Genomic DNA, 8966 nt, shown 5'->3' on the forward strand with positions numbered 1-8966 from the left:
AAAAGGCACATCAGTGATCATTTAGTTCAAATTGATAGATACATATAATATACATATATAAATATATATATATATATGGAAGCGTGTAACGTAGTGGGTTGTCCGTAGGTGTTCGGTTCAGGGGGTTACAGGTTCAATCCCCATTGCAGTCAGCATTACACTACACTACATTTCATTTAGCTGACGCTTTTATCCAAAGCGACTTACAATAAGTGCATTCGACCAGGAAGATACAAACTTGAAGAAAACAGAATCATATAATCAGGGTTGCCAACGTTGGGTACCTGGCTGGAGTGAGATTTTGATATCATGGGTTTAATTCGGTTTAATTACACATATGCGCATGAAATGACTGCTATTGTGTCAGCAGCGGGACCTTAGCATATATATAGGATATATATATACAATATATACAAATACACAATAATGGACACAGACTATAAAGGGCACACAGTTTCATTCACTAATGAAAGTCAAACATGTTTGTTTCCACTGTTTTATTGTGTGCCTGTCGCGATAAGCAATTCATTGACTTATCGTACGATAAATAAAAATGAACTCGATAACTTTTCTGACCTCGATACATTTCCATTGACATGAGGATGTGACTAGCAGTTTGAAAGGATGTACTTGAATTATTATTACATATTATCATTATGTCAGTGGTCTAAAATGGTCATACAACGGTGCCGACAATATTATCGATTATCGCAATAATCTCCGGGAAAATGTATCCAACAAAATGAATTATCGTGAGAGGCCTATACATGAAACACACACACACACACACATCTATAGACTTACTCCAAACTGCCACATATATTAATGAACACACTCTCACTCTCATATACTCTTTGACTCTATGTTGGCCTAGTAGAACAATAAGCAGCAGACTTTTACTTTTTTATCATTTCTACTGGATCTTAGATCTGCGCATGCGCAATACGGGTCGGCAGTTGCGGCTCCAGAGTATTGGGTTGCGTTCGAATACTCCAAAACAACAGCTCCTAAGTTCTAACCCTATCGTCTATTCCTTGACCTCGGAGTGAAACGTCATGGGGTTAAGGGATAGTGGATAGGAGAATTCAAAAGGATTTAGGAGAAGAGACTGCGGCACTTTAGAGAATCGACTGCACTTTCACTATCCGACGTGTTTATGATGCGCCAGCAGAGGTCATAAATGTGCGCCTGCTGCTGTGGGGAAACTATGGAAACTACAGTTTTCTATACAGCGGACTACAACATGGATGTTTAATAAGAACGAGGGACTACTGTAAACTCATCTAGAGACTCTGCACCGTGCTCTGATGCTGTTATTTTATGCTTTATGAACGGGGACAACAGAGAAACATATTCTTCATGACCAAAGTTGGAATTGAAATAAAAAAGGAAAGTGCAACTTATGCTCTTCACCCTCTCCCTCCGGTCCACATTAATACAAATGATCCCAATAGCCTACTGTACGTATGATTGTATGAAAAGATCTTAAAATAAATACAAATGTATTTATTATAAACGTTAGTCCTTAACATCTATCACTGTGTATATCACCATTCAAACATCTTTTAAAAGTTGAACAAACCCCACACAGCTCAGTAAAGACTGTGAAATGTTGACTTTATTTGATCATTTCAGTAAAAACTAACGTTCATATTTCTCTTTTTGATTATAATACTGATGAACGTTCAAAACAAAGCACTTTGGCAACTTACCACATACGTTTTAAAAAGCTTAATAAGCACCGTAACTTTCATGATATAATTTCTCGTTCATAATCGGTTGTTTCCGTGAACGGCTGACTGTTGTGTGACGGTAAATGCTGCGGCTGCAAGGCATTGTGGGGCAGCATTTTCTCCTCTCCTTTCGGTTAGGGAGGTCCAGTGGTTCCTAAGCTAAAGGAGGTTATAAAGGAAGTTTGAAACCTCCTTTCCTTTTAATTTAGATAATTCGAACGGCACTTATCATGGCTGCCACTGAGGGGCTTCCGGGTCATTTCACTCCGTTAGGAAGGTTCCTAAGCTAAATGGACTATTCGAATGCAACCTTTGTGTTGGGTAATCTCTGGTAGGGCTAACCAGGGTTCGAGTTATGTGGGAGCCAATAGAGTGGCGAAGTCCCTCCCACTTACTTCCGGGTAATGGGACCTTATTCCGGAAAAGTTATGCATTGAAGTCAATGGGGAGAGAAAATTTATCTTTCGATCCCGTTTGAATTGTGCCATGAATTACACATATGATGTTTGTCAATCTTAAAAAATCATTTCCATGTCAAAAAAGTCACAGTTTGTCGTAAAACTGTTGAAATATAAGACTATGAAAAATACGTAACTAGAAAGACTACAAATCCCAGAGTCGCGTAAGTGATGTCACAATTGTTTACCTCCACCATTCAGATACCTAAAATCAGCGCAATATAGATATAATCTATCTATATGGCGCTGGCTAAGATAAGATAACTTTAACAAGATGCCTGTGTGCTTAGTACCAGGTTGTTATTATACCAGCAATGGGTCTTGCTCGTTCTTTTGCTTCCCGTCTGATGAAACGACCAGGAGTGGCTTGATCAAGTTAGCTACCTAGCTAGTAGCTAGCACGTTAGTTAGCATTACAGCCTTGTCATTTTTATTAGCCTTAACATGAAGTAACATTAAGTAACCCAAAATGTTAAACAGTAAGAGTAGTAGTCATATTTCGTGAACCCTTTGAAGAGTACTGTCACCGGTGTGATCATTCTATAATACACCATTTAATTCCGGGGGAGAAATGCTAACGCTAACGTTAGCATCGGCGATCTTTTCTACTTCATGCTATCTGCACAAATGGTTGACATTAAACATTAAAACGACCAGGCAGTTCAGAGAGAATCAAAGGAAGGCAGGCTTTGCATGACATTCTTCAGGACGTGTTTCATTGTGGTGATAGTGAGGGTAGTCAATCGTTTGTTGACAAGACAGTAGTGACGGCCATCTTGGTGACGTGTAGTGATGTGTCGGTCGCGAACGAGCCGGCTCAAAGAGCCGGCTCTTTTAAGTGAACGACGGGAGCCGGCTCGCGCCCGCGATGAGCCGTTTTTTTGTTTTTGTTATTTTTTGTTAAGTAATACAAGACAGAATGATATGATGATCTCCGCGCTACAGCTGCTCCGTGCATGCATGCAGTGACATGTAATATCCAAGGATTAGAGACGGTTGGATGCTGCTGTTTTGAGCATTGCAATATATTTATTTTCACTATGTTATTTATTTATGATTATCCTTGGGCTCAGCAAAGATTTGATGTCAGCTGTTGCTGTCTTTTTTTCTATAGTTAGGACTGAAATAGAGCCCTGCTGTTTTGTCAGGGCCTTTTCTTTAAATATAATTTTAAAATGTCGATACAGTAGCCCCTTTTTTAAAATGTCTATGCTTAAGTTTTTATAGGTGTTGCTATCTGCTTTGTGTAGCGTGGTTCTACAAGCAAGTCAGTGCATTCATTGGGTGGTATCAGAGAGATACAAGGGTCTGTAAATGCAATGAAAACAATTGGCCACAGCAAATAATTGATATTAAACATGTAATTTTTACTTTTGAATACTTCAGTACAAAGGATGTATTGAATAATTTAAGTGATATGTGTACACATATAAATCATTAGTCAAAACAGGGCTACATTTGATTGAATTATAAAAGGTATAATATGTGGTAAACTGAAGAGCCGTTTGGGAGCCGAAAGAGCCGGCTCTTCTTGGTGAGCCGAGCCAAATGATCCGGCTCACCAAGAAGAGCCGGAATTCCCATCACTAGTGACGTGTGTGGTTGACCAGAGATGTAGTTCATTGAGCCTTTCACACAAACAAATGTGTTACTTCACAGTTTTACGACACATTTTAATTTTTTTGACTTGCAAAATTATCTTTTAAATTGACAAACATCATATGTGTAATTCGTGGCACAATTCAAACGGGATCGAAAGATAATCTTTCTCTCTCCATTGACTTCAATGCATAACTTTTCCGAAATAAGGTCCCATGGAGGTCCACCGGAAGGGGAGGGACTTCGCCACTCTATTGGAGCTGAGCTCCCATAAGGAGGGGTCTGAGCTCCCACGGACGCAGTGAAATCATACATCTGTGGGGGTCGCTAATACATTACCAACAACAACCATTATTTTAATCACAAATAATGCATGTGTCAATGTAATGAGTATTATTGAAAAGAAAAACATGTTTTCCAAAAGAACAACGCATCTCTTGAATAACAATATGCCTGCGCTGCACCTCCAAGGTGCGCAATACTTTATTGCACAATCTAAGCCTGTGAGCGTGCAGCGCGAGCCGAGATGAAGTGTGTGTGCGTCGTTGAACCTTTTCATACAGGGCCGTGGTAAGTAGGGGTGCTGAGGTGCTGCAGCACCCCCTGATGGAGGACAGGGAATCTGCACGTCCACAAGATTAAATGGAAATATAATACAAATATAATACAAATATAATACAAAAAAAACGAATTTTCGGCCTTGATGTTCACATTCATAATTAAGTAAAGATAACACCCTTTTCACCCCGGTTACATTTTCCATGTGCCCTGAGAGGCTCAGTGAGGTAAAGGACTCTGAATGTTTAGATAGTTCACTTTAGTCTAAGTTATCTCAGTGTGTCTCAAACGGTTTGGTCAATTTATGTAAACAAATATTTCCAAGGCACACCTTTATAATTATTAGGATAAATAAAAACAGGTTTGAAATCATTCCAATGTATACTATAGGACAGTAAACCAACAATATCCTTTAAAACTGGAGAGATTAAAAAATATGGATGAATAAATAAATGTTAACTGGTAAAATAAGATATAATTGAACCAGCAAAAATCTTGCCTAGGGCAGCAAACGGGTCAGAACCGGCCCTGGTGTCATCCCCACAGCACCCCCCATTTGAAACATGTTCCCACGGCTATGTACAACAATACGCCCAAGCTGCCCCTCCTTAAAAGAAATGACAGCTAGTATCCACCTCATTGTTTAGAAAACTAGGTGTGTCTTGTTCTTGTTCGATCAGATGTTTCATGATTCAACATGTCTCATTGGGCCGTATGAACAACATGCTCTATTCCAATGCTCAGATGCTCTGGTTGGATTTCCTACTAACGTAATAGACACTTTGGACATTTATTAATCCTAGTAGATTGTGAGTCATCAAGTTTATTTATAGAGCAGCTTTCAACACAAAGCAATTCAAAGTGCTGTACACAAATATAAGACAATAAGATCGAACAACACTAACATGTGTAGTCAAATTAGTCTGAAAATGATTGAGAAATGTTGCTTCATTTGGATGGAAAATGTGCGAGGCGAAAATGTACCTCACTCTTAGTTTATGAAATCATCAACTCACTATATAAAAAAATGAAAATTGGCATCAACAGCACGGAAACAAAACCGGTTGCAACCATGTTGTCAAAGTAGCAGCAAAAAGAGCCGATGTGATGTACTGCCCGCTTGTTTGTTTGAGAGCTTGAACAGCAAGTGAAGAAATGCATGGATGACATGTTGATGTGTGGTTCTGTTGCCTCGATATGCATTGAATACAAACTGATGATTATTTGCGATGCATTTATGTGAAGCAGTATTTTATTGGTGTTGCTGGTTAAGATAAGTATGATGTAACTAATATGTAGCTTTATCAATAATGCCGTGCCACATTTTATAAGCTATTTGTTTTGAATGTAAAGTAGTGAAGTGGGAGTTTAAACTAACAGAGATTTCATAAGTAGAGCTACTTCCTTAGGCCCGGGCAGCCGGAAATATGTTTTGTGTGCACACTTTTGGGCCTTTGGGGACTCCGTAGAATCACCGCAGACAATTACATTTCAGGAAGTTACTTTGGAACTTGCATGTCAAGTTTCATGCTATTTTTTGCTAAATGAAAGTTAAAACGTTTCACTATCACTCATATCACTTTGTCTGATATCTATCTATATCTATCTATATCTATCTATATCTATCTATATCTATATCTATCTATATCTATATCTATCTATATCTATATCTATCTATATCTATCTATATCTATATATATATCTATATATATATATCTATATATATATATCTATATATATATCTCTCTCTCTCTCTTGCTCTTGGCACATGTATACTATAGGACAGTAAACCAACAATATCCTTTAAAACTGGAGAGATTAAAAAATATGGATGAATAAATAAATGTTAACTGATAAAATAAGATATAATTGAACCAGCAAAAATCTTGCCTAGGGCAGCAAACGGGTCAGAACCGGCCCTGGTGTCATCCCCACAGCACCCCCCATTTGAAACATGTTCCCACGGCTATGTTTTCATATTTAAGTTTGTAGCAAGTAGAGGGCTGCTGGCAGGCCCGGACTGGCCATCGGGAGGGCCGGGAGGTTTCCCGATGGCCTAGCGATTATCATTTTTTTAATGTAGGCTATTGTGAACGCAACGCTGCGCAAATGTGGGTTTGCCTCACACAGGGTGACTGTCTGTCTACATGATGTGGCATCTGTTTCAGATGGGTGTGCACCAGATTGATGCATTTAACTCCAAAATTAAAAAAATATCTTACCAGGGGGGGCATGCCCCCGGACCCCCCCTAGAGGATTTGAGGTCCACCCCCAAAATATGTTCACATGGATAGGTTCCCAAATACATTTGCAATTTTTTTTTAAATAGTAACCCCTGTTCATATGTTTATTATTGGTGTGTGTGTGTGTGTGTGTGTGTGTGTGTGTGTGTGTGTGTGTGTGTGTGTGTGTGTGTGTGTGTGTGTGTGGTGTGTGTGTGTGTGTGTGTGTGTGTGTGTGTGTGTGTGTGTGTGTGTGTGTGTGTGTGTGTGTGTGTGTGTGATTGAGTTTGAGTGTGTGTGTGTGTGTGTGTGTGTGTGTGTGTGATTGAGTTTGAGTGTGTGTGTGATTGAGTTTGAGTGTGTGTTAGTTTCAAAGACCCCCATAGAGCTCAGTTTATAACTCGAACCCTGGGGCTAACCCATACAGTGGTGGGGCTCAAGTCAGTATTCACAATGTAATTACATACACGCTCCCCCCGACAGTGAAACGCCACGCGTGAGGTTTAGATTATTTCCCTGTCTCAATCCAAATTGAACTGTATGAAATAAAAAGGCACATTTGTCTTGTAGTAAATAAAAAGGGCGACCTGGAGCCAATCCTGCAATTTCCCCACAGGTGAAAGAGTTCACATGCTGAAGACCCAACCCCTGCAGGGGGGTCTGGGGGGATTCTACCCCAATAAAATACAGATTCTGGTACTCTCTTGAGAAGAAAAATAAATACATCTATTACTACACGACATATTTAAAAAAATGAATGCCATTTTAGTTTTGTGTGACTTTGTTCTGAAAGCTGAACCTGCTGCTCCTCACAGAGAGAGGAGGGAAGAGGCTGAATGACTTTACATTGTGGATAAGGGTGCATAGCCCCCATTGTTCTGTGTGTCCAAATGAAAGACAGCCCACACACCTATCATCAAACCGTGGGGTCTTATTTCATTACGTGTTGATTTCTATCAACACGTAATGTTGTATCGATGTATAGAGATGTACTACCGCAAAAGTATTCTCCGTCGGGACTTCCTGCAACAACACCACGCCGTTATCGTGATTCTGATTGGCCAGAAGACATTATCAAAGATGTTCTATTGAGAAGACGATCACTACGTGACAAAAGTTTTCAAAACCGTTTCTAGTCTTCGGTATTCTTGTTTTTGGCGTGAGAATAGTTTGGGCAGCGTGAGAGCGTGAGATTGAGAGTGAAAGCGTGTGTCACACGCCAGATGCGTGAGAGTTGGCAACCCTGATATAAGTACATCAGGTTTCATAGAGCTAAAGCATTTCAAGTGCTACTCAACTAGCTTTAGATAAGCCAGTCCTTTGTTAGTATATAAGTGCTTTGTTAGTAATTCTATCGCTCGAAGTGGAGTGGAAAGAGATGAGTCTTCAGTCTGCTCTGGAAGATGTGTGAGCTTTCTGCTGTCCTGATGTCAATGGGGAGCTCATTCCACCATGTTGGAGCCAGGATATCAAACCCACGTGTTTCTGCTGATGGGAACTTGGGTCCTCCTCGCAGTGCGGGTGCAGCGAGCCGTTTGGCTGATGCAGAGCGGAGTGCACGTGCTGGGGTGTACAGTGTAACCATGTCCTGGATGTAGGAAGGGCCAGATCCATTCACAGCATGGTGCGCTAGCACCATGCTGTGAATGGATCTGGATCTGTACCAGTGGATCTGGATCTGTACCAGTGTCTTGAAGTGGATTCTAGCAGTTACTGGAAGCCAGTGAAGGGAGCGGAGGAGCGGTGTGGTGTGGGAACATTTAGGAAGGTTGAAGACCAGACGAGCCGCTGCATTCTGGATGAGCTGCAGAGGTGGGATGGCACATGCAGGTAGACCAGCCAGGAGGGAGTGGAGTCTATTTTTATATAACATTACAAGAGGGATTCTTATTATTACATGATATGCTTATTGTGCTCATGAGATTGCTATGACTATAAAATAAATAGACACAATCACTAATCCCAGGCTCTGATGGGTTAGATACCAACGAAGGGAATAGTCAGAAGAAAGTTTTCAGCTTGCAATAGAAAGTAGCAGAAGCCAGATGCAGGTACTGTAGAAACAGTTATTGAGGCTATGGCCTTGGCCGCCTGGGTTAGCTCCGCGCCCACGCATAGCTGGGAATCAGTATAACCAAGATTACACTTTTCTGTAGAAGCTTCATCAAAACAAATGACGTATGATGGTGCCAGAGTAGGGAGGGACTTCCACAGGCCGGCCGAATGCTGATTGGAGGATCGTGTTGCCAAGAGACCCTATCTGAGTCTGTGCACCAACCAAAGAGAACCAAGTCTAAACCGCGGTATCTCTTCAGCTAGTCTTGACCAATCATAAATGTACGGGCAACGCCCTGTGTAATAAAATGTATTGTCGCACGAGGTTCGAGGCTCTTGAC

This window comes from Trematomus bernacchii, unplaced genomic scaffold (assembly GCF_902827165.1).
Source record: "Trematomus bernacchii unplaced genomic scaffold, fTreBer1.1, whole genome shotgun sequence".
Classification (NCBI taxonomy): Eukaryota; Metazoa; Chordata; class Actinopteri; order Perciformes; family Nototheniidae; genus Trematomus; species Trematomus bernacchii.